The following is a 15472-nucleotide window of genomic DNA, read 5'->3' on the forward strand; positions in this document are numbered from 1 at the left end:
ATCAAACCAAATTCTTTGGCCAGCTGCTCTAATATCTCCTTATCTATCTCTGTGTCAAATGTTGCTCGATAACATCCCTTTGAAGCAGCTTGGGACATTTTATTATGTTAAAGGTGACGTATAAATACAGGTTGTTGTTGTCCTGTGCTGTATCATCCTATGATTCAAGGATGAGAATATTATTAGTGCGTTGAACTTGCCCAAAATGCAGCCCTGAGATATCCGATGCTCAGTGCAGTCAGCTCATGCCTATTTTTAGTTACATTTCTTTTCACCGCTACGCCTTGCTTTTAAATTCAGTGTCCTGTTCTCAATGCAGTTGCCTCAAGTGATGGATAACTCCTAAAACAGAACGCTTCAGCTACCTGCAGCAACTTGAGGACTTGTGCAAATTTGGACTTTAATTTGACTCACCAGAGGTGATCTTACTGAAACATATAAGATCCTGCTTGGGTTTGGTCGATGCTGAAAAGTAACTGGGGAATTTAAATACAGTTGATTAAATAGATGTAGAAGAGGAAAAAAAAAATAGCATCAGCGCTAGCGATAGCAAAGCTACCAGGCTGCTGTAAAAAATCCCTCAGGTTCACAAATGTCCTTTAAGGAAGGAAACCTGCTGTCCTAAGCCAGACTGGCCGATGAGTGACTCCAGACACACACGGCCTGGTGGTCTACATCCTAGGATTCTAACAGAGATAGTGAATGTTCCAGCAACGATTTGCCAAAATTCACTCGATCCTGGAATGGTCCCAACAGATTGGAAGCTATTCAAGGAAGGAGGGAGAGAGGAAACAGGGAACTACAGGCCAGTTAGCCTGACATCAGTTATCAGGAAAGTGCTGGAATCTATTATTTAGGAAGCCTTAGCAATGCACCTAGAAAAGCCAAGTATGATTAAAACAAGCCAAGTATGATTAAAACAAAGAAAAGCCTAGTATGATTAAAACAAGTCATCATGATTTTACAAAAGGGAAATCCTGTCTGAAAAATTTGTTAGTGTTTTTTAAGGGAGTAACTTACTATGATTTATATGGAGCTTTGGTGAGACCACATCCAGGATACTGTATGCAATTTTGGCCTCCATTTTTAAGGAGACAGTACAGCAAAGGTTCACTTGACCCCTGGGATGAGAGGGTTGACCTATGGTGGGTGGCTGAGTAAACTGGGTCAATATTCTCCAGAGCTTAGAAGAATGAGAGGTGGTCTTATTGAAACATTCAAGGTTCTGAAGGGGCTTGACAGGGTAAAGGCTGGGAGACTGTTTCCCCTGGCTGGGGAATATAGAACAAGGGGGCACAGTGTAGAAGGGGCCACTCATTTAGGACTGAGATGAGGAGAAATTTCTTCACTCAAAGGCTTGTGAATCTTTGGATTTCTCTACCCCAGAGGGTTGTGGATGCTCCATCATTGAATGTATTTAAGGCTGTGATAGACGGACTTTTGGTCTCTCAAGGAATCAATGGATATGGGGAGTAGGCGAGAAAGTGCAGTTGAAACCCAAGATCAGCCAGGATCATATGGAATGGCGGAGTTGGTTCAAAAGGCCATATGGTCTCCTCCTGCTTCTATTTATTATATTCTTATGTTCACAGCAATACGGTTAATGTATTATAAAGGGTTAATGTTAAATATGCAATCCATATCATCTGTGACATAAGACCACATGATAACAGAGCATGGAGAGAGAGTTCTATGTAGAGCCTCGTGCTGAGTCTATCTTGTAAATAGCATAATGTTCAACAAAAGATAGAGTTTGCTCAGCGTATTAGCTCCAGAATTGTCTGTAAGTCCAGGCCCACAACTACCACATCTAAGACCAAAAACAGCAAAAACACATGGTGGCAGTGGTTAAACATGATGAAAGGAGCAACAAGTGAAGTGCCCAGCAACTGAAAGGAGCAGTGAGAGAAATGACTGCAGGACAAGGACCGTGAGGGAAAATCTTCAACCAAACTCCAAACAGTCCAACGGTAAAAAGAAGATATGGAAAAAGTCTTCCCTTTACCAGAATGCTTCGACCACATGGAAGGCCTAGATCGAGGCAGAAAGGGGTAAAACTAGCAACTCTGGTTTACCAGGTACACAACAATTTTGGGATTAGCAGAGAAGACTATCAAAGAACAAGTCAGTACCTTACCCTACACCATAGGCAGTAGTGCAGAGGAAATTATGGTCAGACAGGACATAAACAAAGACACGGTAACATTTGGAGAAGCTATCAAAGCCTTTGATACTTATTTTAGTCTTGGGGAAAACACAATTATAGAATGAGCAAAATTCAATAGGTGCACCAAAAGACCAGGGGAGAGCATAGATTCCTTTACTGATGAGCTATATCAGTTAGCTGAAAATTGTCTATATGGAGCCCTGAAAGACAAATTAATTCCAGATCACATTGTTGTGGGGGCCTTAGAAGAGACATTCTTGGATTTTTTGCAGTTGAGGGAAGATTTGTCCCTATCAAAACCGAAACAGTTAACAAGGCAGGCAGCAGAGAGAAAGCCAAACAAAATTTCTATTCACGGTGAGAAAGAAATCTTGTGAAGAAAAACGGCTGATGCAGTCCAGTTTATAGCACAGAGAAATTACAGCGCCACTAACCCCAAACAGATAGAGAAAAAGAGAAAAGGATGCGATAGCTGCCGTTATTCAGTGTTCTTGTTGCAGGAAAGGGGATTGCATCTGCGAAAATACAGAGGGCCATTCCTGCAAGAAGAGCGGCCATTTTAAATCGGTTTGTCACAGCAAACAACTCTTAACAAAACAATTAAAGGAGAAACAGCCAAGATCATGGACCATCCTTGGTGAGACTACGCCTGGAGCATTGTGTGTAGTTTTGGTCTCCTTACCTAAGAAAGGATGTACTTGCCATAGAGGGAGTACAGCGAAGGTTCACCAGGCTGATTCCTGGGATGGCAGGATTGTCATATGAGGAGGGATTGGGCTGACTAGGCCTGTATTCACTGGGGTTTAGAAGAATGAGAGGGGATCTCAATGAAACGTATTAAATTCCGACAGGGCTGGATGCAGGGATGATATTTCCTCTGGCTGGGGTCACAGTCTTAGGATACGGGGTAGGACATTTAGGACTGAGATGAGGAGAAACTTCTTCATTCAGAGGGTGGTGAACCTGTGGAATTCTCTACCACAGAGGGTTGTGGAGCCCAAGTCACTGAGAATATTTAAGAAGGAAATAGATAGATTTCTAGACTCTAAAGGCATCAAGGGGTGTGGGGAGAGTGGGAGTATAGCATTAAGATAGAGGATCATCCATGATCATATTGAATGGCAGAACGGGTTCGAAGGGCTGAAGGACCTACTCCTACTCCTATTTTCCTATGTTTCTATCCAGGAAATTGAAGACATTCAAGAAGTTGAAGAAGAAAAAGAAACAGAAGTACCATTCTTGGGAGATCAAATGGGAACTATTGGAGTGCAGATATTATGGTCAACGGACATAAAACAAATTTAAATTTAGACACTGGAGCAGGAGTTTCAATTCTGCCAGGCATAAGAAAGTGGTTAAAAACAGACAAACTCTAGCCATGGATCATGAGACTCCATGGTCCGGGAGGCATTCAGCTGAAAGTCAAGGGACAGTTTACTGCTAAAATCCAGTGCAAAAGAAGGGAAAACACAGAAACTATGCATGTGATTCACAATCAAGAATGTTCACTGTTAAGTCGAAAAGCTTGCACAAAGGTCTACAACTCATCTGTAAAGGAGATGAATTGGAAAACCTTGAGGAAACCGGCCAGAGGATTTCCCTGGGACGACATGTGAAGGAACCGGACAAACTTGAGCGAGGACAACACTGAGCCCAGGACCAAGAAAAGTTAGTATCAGAAATGCACAGATGTCAAAGGCTGCATGAGGAATTAGGCTCTGCCAAGGAAATATTGATCAGAGCAGGGAACCAACTTTTACGCATGAAGGATGAGTTGGCTAATGCAAAATGAGAACTGGTGAGAACACTGGAGTGTCAGTCACAGGAAGTAGAACGCTTGAATGAGGACTTGAAACGTCTGAATGATAAACTTGTAGAAGCAAATTCAATAAAGAAAGATCTTCAATTAAAACTGGATGAACTTCAAGGATCAGAAGTCTCTGTTAAGTATCGTGAAAAACTCTTTGAATAGGATTAGGAGTTGCTGATGAGTCAGAACAGTTGGCTGAAGGTCGGATAAAAAACCAAGACTGATGAACTGTTGGAACTTCGTTGTGAAAAGAACAGTGAAATTCTTGAACTCTGATGCGATCTGGAGAACAGAAAGGTTGGGTATCATGTAAATCCGACCAGAAGCTACAACCATCGGCAAAGGCAAAAGGAATCGCTGATGGTATCCTCATTTCTGTCCAGACCCTGGGAACGTGTCGGAATGGGATGAAAGCAGAGGCTTGGGGGGGAGGAAGGGGTGAGATTTTTCCACACCTGCCCACCACCGCGATCTTCCGGTCCCACCACTAGTCAATGGACTTCTGGCTGGGGCACCACCTCGCCCACGGCGGGTCCCACCCGTGACAGGGCTGGAAAAGCCCAGTCTTAATATCATATAAATAGCATTTATTGAATCAGAGACTTGGTGGGGAGGGGGGAGATGTAGTATAAAGGGTTAGTGTTAAATATGCAAATATATGGTCCACAGAATTAGTGACGTAAGATCACATGGTAACAGAGCGTGAAGAGAAACATATGAACAAGGAGCAGGAGTAGGCCATTCAGCCCCTTGAGCCTGCTCCGCCATTTAAGATCATGGCTGATCTGATAGTAACCTGAAATCTGCATCCCACCTACCCCCGATAACCTATCACCCCCTTGCTTACCAAGAACCTATCCACCTCTGCCTTAAAAATATTCAAAGGCTCTACTTCCACCATCTTTTCAGGAAGAGAGTTCCAAAGGCTCCCGACCCTCTGAGTGAAAAAATTTCACCTCAGCTCTGTCTTAAATGGGCGACCCCTTATTTTTAAACAGTGACCCCTGGTTCTAGATTCTTCCACAAGAGGAAACATCCTCTCCACATCCACCCTGTCAAGGCCCCTCAGGATCTTATACAATTCTATGTAGAGCCTCGTGCTGAGGCTATCTTGTAAATGGTTAGCATAATGTTCAATAAAAGATAGAGTTTGCGAACGGTATTGTCTCTAAGTCTAGACCCATGACTACCACATCTAAGACCAAAAATGACAATAACAGAGTTAACTCTTAACTGCCTCTGAAATGGCAGTTGAGTTCAAGAAGGCAGCTCACCAATACCTTCTCAAGGGTAATCAGGGATGGGCGATAAATACAAAAATACCTGGAAAAACTCAGCAGGTCTGACAGCATTTGCGGAGAGGGATACAGTTGACGTTTCGAGTCCGTATGACCCTTCATCAGAACATGTAGAAATGAGATGAAATATAAGCTGGTAGAGGGGGGTGGGTGGGACAGGTAGAGCTCGATAGGGGGCCAGTGATAGGTGGAGGCCAAGAAGAGATTGCCAAAGATGCCACAGGCAAAAGGACAAAGGGGTGTTGACGGTGGTGATATTATCTATAGGAGGTGCTAATGGGCAATAAATGTTGGCCTTGCCAGTGATGCCCACATCCTGTGACAAAACATTTAAAGAAAAGGTCTACGGTGATCCATGTGGCAGAGATAACTCATTCATGGGATCATCACAAGTCACGTAGGTCTCTGTTCAAGGCTAAAATTAGCAACAAAGGTTGAAGGATTTTTCAAAGTGGGTGAGACATCACATTATAGTTCAGCAATTAGTGCTCCGAGTGAGAAAGCAATTAATGATTCTGCCGGAACATCCAGTATTGCATAATGATTTCAGTGAGGTTCATTCACGCGCAGGCAGCCAAACAGCAGGGTGCTCACGACTCTTGTCTAGTGCACTTTAGTTTTGAAGCAAAAAGCATGTCTAAGTACACAATGCACACAGTGGCAATTCTACTGCATGGTGGTATTAGTCAGTTGAGCTGGTTTGTCGTGTTTACTGATCCCACACTGGAACTTGTGATTCCACCCTATTCAGAGGAAGATTTGCTGTGCAGGACAGCAATCACCAGAGGCTGCTAATGTCATTTCACTTTCCACATAATAGCCCGAGTGAGATCATATATCCTGGGGCAATGGAGCAAAATGGCAAGAAAAGTAATGTTTTCTAACTTATGGATGAGTCGCTGCTGTGCAAGCGTGCCAGGATTGGAAATTAAGGCAGCCAGTCATTTTTTTAATTTGTCACGACTGTTGTCGACGTCCTACAAGGGCCCTTATTTTTCGTTATTTCGCATTAAAAGGCACGGGGCTGAATTTTTGCCACAGGGATGGGAAACAGGAGATGGGTTTGTTTTTGGGTCAGAAACCCACCTCTGGGGAGCAGTTAGGCTCCTGAAGTTTTTTTAAATTCTTTCACAGGGTGCGGGTGCCACTGACTAGGACAGATTTATTACCCATCCCTAATTGCCCCTTGAGAAGGTGGTGGTGAGCCGCCTTCTTGAACCGCTGCAGTCCATGTGGTGTAGGTACACCCACACAGTGCTGTTAGGGAGGGAGTTCCAGGATTTTGACCCAGCGACAGTGAAGGAACGGTCGATATATTTCCAAGTCAGGATGGTGAGTGGCTTGGAGGGGAACTTCCAGGCGGTGGTGTTCCCATCTGTCTGCTGCCCTTGTCCTTCTGGATGGTAGTGGTCCTGGCTTTGGGAGGTGGTGGGTATTCAGAGGTGCTTCAAGAAGAAGATGCCCTCCCTGCAACTTTTTTAAAGTATTTAATAGAAAAAGACAAAAGCCAGTCAGGCCACCGCTGTTTGAGGGGTGGCGGGGGTGGTGGTGAGGGGCTGCTCTACAGGGTGGTCTTTAGCTGCACCCACGCCCAGGCAGGGAGGGTCTGTAGGTCTGCCTGGTGCAGAGGCACCCTGGCCTGCCTTTGGATGGCAGGCTCCGGGCGGTTAATCTGCCCTCCCCCGTCCCTTTGGGAAACTGGAGGCTGACGGGAAAATCCCAGTCAGCGTCCTAAACCTACCCTTAACACCTACCTCCATGAGCTTAATTGCCTGGCTGCCTTGTCGGGGGCGCTTCCCGGGCTCTGAAGTCAGATGAATGTAGGGGGCGTGATCATGATGTTTGCAGGAGAGACAAAAATTGGCTGTGTGATTGATCGTAAGGAGGATAGCTGTAGACTGCAGGAAGATATCAATGGACCGGACAGATGGGCAGAGAAGTGGCAAATGGAATTCAACCTGAAGCAGTGTGAAACAATGCATTTGGGGAGGTCAGACAAGACAAATGAAAACACAGTTAATGGAAGAATACAGAGAGATGTAGAGGAAGTGAGGGATCTTGGTGCGAATGTCCACCGATCCCTGAAGGTAGCAAGACAGGTCAATAAGGCGGACAAGAAGACTTATGGAATGCTTTCCTTTATTAGGCGAGGCATCGAATATAAGAGCAGGGAGGTTACGCTGGAATTATATAAAACATTAGTTAGGCCACAACTGGAGTACTCTGCAGTTCTGGTCACCTCACTACAGATAAGGATGTAATTGCATTAGAGAGGGTACAGGGGAGATTTACTAGCAAGTTGCCAGGACTGGAAAATTGCAGCTATGAGGAAAGATAGGATAGGCTGGGATTGTTCTCCTCGGAACAGAGGAGGCTGAGGGGAGATTTGATTGAGATGTACAAAAATGTGAGGGGCCTGGAAGCATAGATTCAAAGTGATTGGTAGAAAGATTAGAGGGGAGGTAAAATCTTTTCATCCATAGGGTGGTAGGGGTCTGGAACTCACTGCCTGAAAGGGTTGTAGAGACAGAAACCCTCAACTCATTTAAAAGTTGTCTGGATATGCACCTCAAGTGTCGTAACCACAGGGCCACAGACCAGAGGCTGGGAAGTGGGATTAGGCTGGGTGGCTCCTTTCTCATCCGGCATGGACACGATGGGCCAAATGGCCTTTTTCTGTGCTGTATGATTCTTTCTACGATTCACCTCCCCCTAAATATGCGGCACTGGGGACAGGGTCCCAATACCGATATGCTGCCCGATGCCAGTATTTTTGGGCCCTCATTCTCAACTTTGGGAGACCCGAAATTTCCACCTACAGTATTCTAAAGAAAGACAGTGGCGAGATAAGTATACTCAGGTGATCATTCTCTAAGGGCATATTGATGACGGAGAATTTCACAAGTGGCACATCACAGATGAGCAGTCCATTCCTTAAAGTTACAGACAAAAAAAATGACAGGCATTGTGCCGTCAATCGCCCTGGTGGTCGCAAAGCACAGATTCCCACTGCAAACTATCAACACCGAAAATGGCCTCGGTATTTTGGTCAAGCGTGGCTCAGGTCAGGGATGTGATGGGATACTTGCCATTCTCAAGCGTGGCTCAGTGGGTAGCACTCTGACCTCTGAGTCAGTGCAGTACTGATGGAGCGCTGCACTGTCAGAGGCGCTGCCCTTTAGATGAGATTGTTAAACTAAAGTGCTATCTGCCCTCTCAGGTGGATGCAAAAGTTCCCCTGACACTATTAAGACATTAAGAAGAGCAGAGATGTTCTCCCCGGTGATGTGGGCCAACATTTATCCCTCAGCCGACAACATCAAGAGCAGACAATCTGAGCACGATCACATTATTGTACCTCGGAGCTTGCTATACGCAAATTAGTATTTCCCACATTACAACAATGACCACGCTTCAAAAGTGCATCATTGACTGTAAACTGTTTGGGGTGACCTGAGGTCATGAAAGGCGCTATACAAATGCAAGATTTTTCTCCTTTATTTTGAGTCATCTGTGATAGGATTCCCCCTTCCACTCTCCATTCCTGCTCCTACACCCACCCCCCCGCCCCCAATAGACTAGTCAGAAATGGATTCTGTCTATTAGATTACAAATTTTATTGATTGTCTTGTTATTGTGACTCCGCTCAGGCATCACCCCACAGGCCACTAACAACAAGGCATACTTACAGCAGTCGATACACACACACATGTTGTCTATTTCAAGGGATAAATAAGGACAAACCAAAAATATTTCTAACTGGAGATACGTCAGGATCTTGGGATTAGTCAGAAATGTAATAGCCGTTGCAAATATCTGGTTTGTAATTCATATGTTTTCATTTAGAATATAAACTTTTAGTTTCAGGAATATAACTTTTAAAGTGTTAAAAGTAAGGTAAGTAGACATCTGACTGAGAAACTGATGGTACCACTGATATAAATGCAAGTCAAACAAGCCTGGATTCACGACACGGAACAAGTAACCTGTGTTTATTTCACAAGGTCGGAGCTAATAGAGAAGAAAAATTTAAACAATGGTAGAGCCAGGGTGACCATTGTTATCTCCATTAAAGAAGTTAAATATTAGCAATTTTGGAAAGAGGGTCGTAAAATACCATTAGAGATAGAAATTATTCATATGGGTTACAGAGTCATGTTGAAGGTAAAATAATTAATTTACAGTTGTATTTGAAAATATCCCAAAGCATGCCACATTGTCATAGAGATGGGCTGTGGGGGTAGAAGGTTCATTTGTTTAATTTATCCGTGTGTGTTTGCTGACAGGAGCAAGTCATTCAGTTTGGGAACAGACAGAGGCAGTTGCAATTTTGGTTTAGATGCAGGCTGCAAATCACTGGCCAGAATTTTCCCGTCGGCGATTTGGGGGCGGGGACCGCTCGCCGACAGGAAAATGACACGGAATGACGTCGGGAGGAACCCCCCGACGTCATCCCGGTCCCTTTAAGTTTTTAAGGCCATTGACAGGCTAATTAAGATCATTAAAGACCCTTCCCGTCCAACCTTAAGGCTGGCGGGCAGGCCAGGAGCCCCAGCGGGCTTCTGCTAATACATGAAACCTCAACCACTGGCGGGATGAGGGTTCCTGTCCGTTTTTAAAAAGTTTAATAAAGCTTATGTCATTTTTATTAACATGTGCCATCTCGTGTGACATTGTCACATGAGGGGGACATGTTAATAATATTTTTATTTTTATATTTTTTAACTTTTGTGCACTGTCACTAATCTCCCTGAGACAGGACTTTGCCTCAGGGAGCAGTGTGCACTTTGACAGCTGGGGAATCCCTCCCCCCACTCCGCACAGGAAGTGCATAGCACTTCCTGTCGGGGAGGCCGCTGGGCGGGCCTTAATTGGCCCACCCACTCAAAATGGCGGCGGGCCCCGTTTCGGTGGTGTTGGTCGGCTGTCCTCCCGCTGCCGAGCCGGTGGTGCCCGCCCGCCAACCGAGGGCAAAATTCTGCCCGCTGAGTTAGGAGAGCCAAAGAAAATAAATGTTAGTCAGTTAGGCCTGCACTTCAGAGAAAATACCAACTTCACTGTTCACCGTGTGGAATGTGGGTGGGGCTCAAGCTCAGTTTGGATTTTGTGAGGGAGAAGCAGAAGAAAGATTTGGTCTCACTTGCGACTAGTAGAAGAAATCTACCCTGGTCCTCACAGAGCCTTGTGACAGAAAGCAATCAGCAGAGTTAGCTTGGAAAGTTGTAGGAAGGCAGTTGGGTATCTGCTAGAAACCTGAACAAGTTGCTGAGGCACCCACAGTCGTGAGGTATTGAAAAAAAGGTGGAGATTGTGTAGCTGGCAAACTAATGGAAGGTCCCCCATGGAATCTGACCTTGGAGGATAACTGGAACTCTGCCGAGAATTAAAGTGAATTCCGGTGGACTGTGGCATACCTTTGGGTTGCTTCCAGGAAAAGTGGATGAACTTTCAAGATATTTGTGATGTATAAGAGAAATTTTGGGGGGAAGTGGAGGGGGAAGTAAAAAGTAGAACTGAGTTCATGGCAAGTAATAATAAACTATCATGTTAAGTTAGTGGTGCTTGCTTTGTTTAATTTCATTTTGTTTAAAAACATGAAATCTTGTGGTGTACTTCTGTCGGTTGATTACTGCGTGTTCAGATCTCTCTTTAACCCTTAATAGTCTCTGCCAGGATCGTAACATAGCTTTTATGTAGGTGAAATGGGAGAGGGTGAGAAAGAACAAGAGAGAAGGGCTGTGATAGGATGGAAGATGGGAGAAATTAAATGACAAAAGAGTTGGTGGGACAAGACCAAAGAGAGTGGAATGGAACAAGTAAAGAAACAAAAAGTAGGCCCAGAGGAGGTGTGAATGGCGGGACAATGAATAGTCACTTTCCGAAAGCAAATCTGAGAGAAACAAACCATTGAGGGCCAACACAATGCAGAGAGAAGGAGACAAATGGCGGAACAGAGATTGCAGTCTGTTTTGAGTCCAGAAGGCTGTAAAGTGCCTAATCCAAAGATGAGATGCTGTTCCTCGAACTTGCATTGAGCTTCACTGGAACATGGCAGTAAGCCAAGGACAGAGGTGTCAGCATGAGAACAAGGCAGAGAATTAAAATGGCAATGCTACCCTGTTTGGCTCTGCTCCACTTTCTCTCAGTTCTGATGAATGGCCACAAACTGAAGCATTAACGTTGTTTCTCTCTCCACAAATGTGGAGCATTTCTAGCATTTTCCGCTTTTATTTCAGGTTTCCAGCGTCTGCACTACTTTGCTCTTGGCCTTGGGATTTAGCATAATTTTAGGCATGAGAATAATGTTTTGTTTTGTACAAACGCGCACACCCAGAATGACAATTTGCTCATCCGGTGGGGGGTGTGGGGGAGGGGGGTGTGGGGTTGGGGGGCGGGGGGGCATGTTTCAGGGAATTGTGAGCACGTAGACCCAGGATTTTCTGTCTAGTTAGAGAATAGTTGCAAGCCCGCCAGTGGTGTTCTGATACGTAGTTCCAGAGGAGACACTCTGTGTTCGCAGCACACATTCTTACAGTTTATCCTTTGGTTTATATTCATCCTTTTCTGTGTCAGATGAGAACTGATTGAATTTTTGCCAACATGAACAGCTGAACTGAAGTGTCAGGCAACCCCAGAATTCACACTTATCCACATCCCCACCCAGGAGGCTGGGCTAGCTCAACTGGCTGTTTAATAGGCCTGTAATTTTATTATCCTTTTTGATTTGAGACATGAAGTGCAGTTGGGTGTGAATAATAAGAATGTTTTGATTGAAGCCATTTTTTAAGTATCATTAAATTCTAATCGATTTTAAAGTTTTGGGTTCAATTGGCACCTAAATCCTGTTTCATAGTGAACATACATTGCTGAAGAAAGAGACTTGCTGTTGAAGCTTTTCACCTTGCCTTCATCAGGACAGACGCAAGGATATCAAGGTCAGGATTTTATGACCTCTGACAGTCTGTGGAGGAGCCGTAAAATCCTGGCCCAGATTTCGAAGAGAACAACAATTTACACTGCATGAGAAATGAGTGCTGGTTGGTTGGCAAGTGGACTCTGATTGGTTGAGGTGTTGCCATGGAGAATGCACCAGGGAACAGTTATTCCCCCGAGCTTTTGTTTAAAGTCAAAAAAAGCAAGTCGGCTCTGATTGGTTGAGCATTTACTGAATAATCCCGAATGCTAAGAATTGCAGGAACAGCCAATTTAAGATTATCAACTGAGCTCACAATGTGGTTCACAGATGTTTGCTACAAGGTACACAGGTTCATATGCAGGGCCCTGCCCTCTGCCAACAGAAAGGATATGTCCTGGCATTGCAATTAAACAAAATTAAACAAAAGCTTGGGACAACTGTTCCCTGGTGCGTTCCCCACACCAATGCCTCAACCAATCAGAGGAAGGTTAAGGGAGCGATTTGATTGGGATTTTTAAGATTTTGGAAAGGATGAATCGGGTAGACAGAGGTCCCGCTGTCGGGGAGTCTCGGACAAGGGGACACAACCTTAATATCAGAGCTAGGCCCTTCATAAGAGAAGCTAAGAAAGACTTAGGCGGTATTGTCCTGCCCGGTTCACAGCAGGAGGGAGCGGAAAATATCAGGAGGTTACAAAAATCAGTTTCACGTCGTCGTAAAACCCAGCTCGAGATCGTCTGCTCCACCCGTCAACGGCAGGACGCGTTTCCCACCACCGTACATCAGGAAGCTAATTTCAATGCATTGGCATCTCATTACAAGCCCTGCTCACCAGAATCAACCCCACCACCCCGCCACACTGGATCATCCAGGCACGTCATAAATGACGTGCACCTGGTGACCTGCACTGCACTTGTGACTTCAAAATTCGTTTGCCTACCTTGCTTCAGGCAGCAATTGTGGCCATCAGCGCCAGGCTTTGCAGGCAGCACCACATCACTTTTAGGGGGGGGGGCTCATGGGCAGGTCTCTACCAAACAGGTAGAGTAAGGAAGGGGTGACTTCTCGATGGCTGCAAGCTTGGGGAAGGTGGGTAAGTGGCCTCAGGCAAGGGAAGAGGCTGCAGGGTGAGGGCTGTACTGGGGAAGGATGTGTCCCAGGTTGAGGGTACCTGTTGAACTGTAGTAGTAGCTTCAAGATGGTGAGGGCTGAGGTGCACATGGGGCATAGACACTTCCACCTCAGAATGTTCATGGGCTAACAATTGGATATCTACCACAAAAACAATGGGATCAAGGGATACAGGGGAAGGACTGAGAGGTCTTTGGCGTCAACTTCCTTGGCAACGATGATTGGGAGGGGTTTCCATACTCGCACAGGGAGGGTCCAAGCTGGTCTGGCAGTGGGAACTCAGCACCAACATGTTCAAACCTGCAGCGATTGTGCAGTACAAAATGTAAATGAGAACAGACCCTGCTGGTGAGGGCTATGAGGGTGACTTGGTGGCCAGCTGAATGCACTGGGACAGGCGACTAAAGGGGAAGCCAATTGAACTGTGCATTCCCACATGAGCAGACAGGCACAGCTGAGACATGTTAGTAGTCTCTCAATGACATTGCAGGGAATCACCAAAGTGAAGCAATGATGCGCATTCCTGCGAGACTAATGGAGCAAAGTGGCACTAATCGATCTCCTGGGTTCAATCCCTTGCTCACAGCGTGGAGATTCCCCAGGCCGATAAAGAATTGCGAGGGAGGTGGCTGGCTCGCCAGAGGGAGGAGAGAAACCCTTAAGACCAAGGCCCAGCAGGGCCCACTCCAGACGCAGAGGATGTGGAGAACAGGAACGCCGTGTGTAGGCACCTCGCCAGAGCAGATGGGCAACTGGACGAGCTTCAGAAGTGTCTTTTGGTGGTGGTGCTGGATGGTTCACAGGAGCCTCAAGCCCCTCTCAAAATATCTGACAGACTGACTAAACATTGGCGTTCATGTAAATTCCAAACACTGTAGTATTACAGCGCTGTGAATGAGATGCTAGCGCCAAGGATGAAAGCAGCACATCCAGGCACCTGGCCAAAGCAATCTCATAGCACTTGCTCATATGGAGGGGAGGGTACTGGGCGGGGAGGATCTTGATACACACCCCGTACCGCCCATCCTTTCAGAGGTGAGTACTTGCTGGCCTGGGAAGAGAGCCCGTGAACCCAGCGTTCACTGACGAATCATTGACAGAAAGAAGACCTTTGTTAATCCTGACTCTTGTCCCTTTCCCATTGATGCTGCAGAGAGGAGGCCACCAGGAAGATGAAGCTCGGGTTCATTGCTGCCTGTATAATCGCAGACAGGAGTGAGAGAAGAAGGAGAAGATTGCGATGGAGGAGGCTGGCTCACCAAAGGGAGGAGAGAAACCCTCAAGACCAAGGCCCAGCAGGACCCACTCCAGACGCAGAGGATGTGGAGAACAGAAACGCTGTGCGTAGGCACCTCGCTAGAGCCAGGGTTTAGAGACGTTGCCTGTCTTATCCGCAGGTCAGCGAGAGACAGTTTCGCCCACACCTCCGCATGTCCAGGGATCTGGTGACTCACATTTGCCACATTCTCCAGGGGTTGGTGCCATCCATTGCCAGTGACTGTGAATGTCACAGCTGCACTGAGCTAGTACTCCACTGGCTCCTTCCAGGGCTCCACTGGGGTCCTCTGCAGGGTCTCTCAGGCATCCACTCACAAATGCACACATGAGGTCACAGACACCCTTTCTACCAAGGCTCACAATTACATCAACTTCTTCAGAGATCCAGAACGCCAGCCTTTGCAGAGATTCTGGGTTTCCACAGGTTCAGGGAGCCATCAACAGCACTCATGTGGCTATCAGAGCTAAAAGCAAAATACTGCGGATGCTGGAATTCTGAAACAAAAACAAAAGTAGCTGGAAAAACTCAGCAGGTCTGACAGCATCTGCGGAGAGGAGCACAGTTAACGTTTCGAGTCCGTATGACTCTTCATCAGAACTAAGAGATGTAGAAATGAGGTGAAATATAAGCTGGTTGAGGCGGGTGGGACAGGTAGAGCTGGATAGGGGGCCAGTGATAGGTGGAGGCAAAGAAGAGATTGCCAAAGATGTCATAGACAAAAGGACAAAGGGGTGTTGAAGGTGGTGATATTATCTAAGGAATGTGCTAATGGTGACATTAAGAGTAGAAAGCAGGATGAGCAAGGTACAGATAGCCCTAGTGGGGGTGGGGTGGGGGGAAGGGATCGAAATAGGCTAAAAGGTAGAGATAA

Source organism: Cetorhinus maximus, chromosome 22, assembly GCF_964194155.1.
Source record: "Cetorhinus maximus chromosome 22, sCetMax3.hap1.1, whole genome shotgun sequence".
Classification (NCBI taxonomy): Eukaryota; Metazoa; Chordata; class Chondrichthyes; order Lamniformes; family Cetorhinidae; genus Cetorhinus; species Cetorhinus maximus.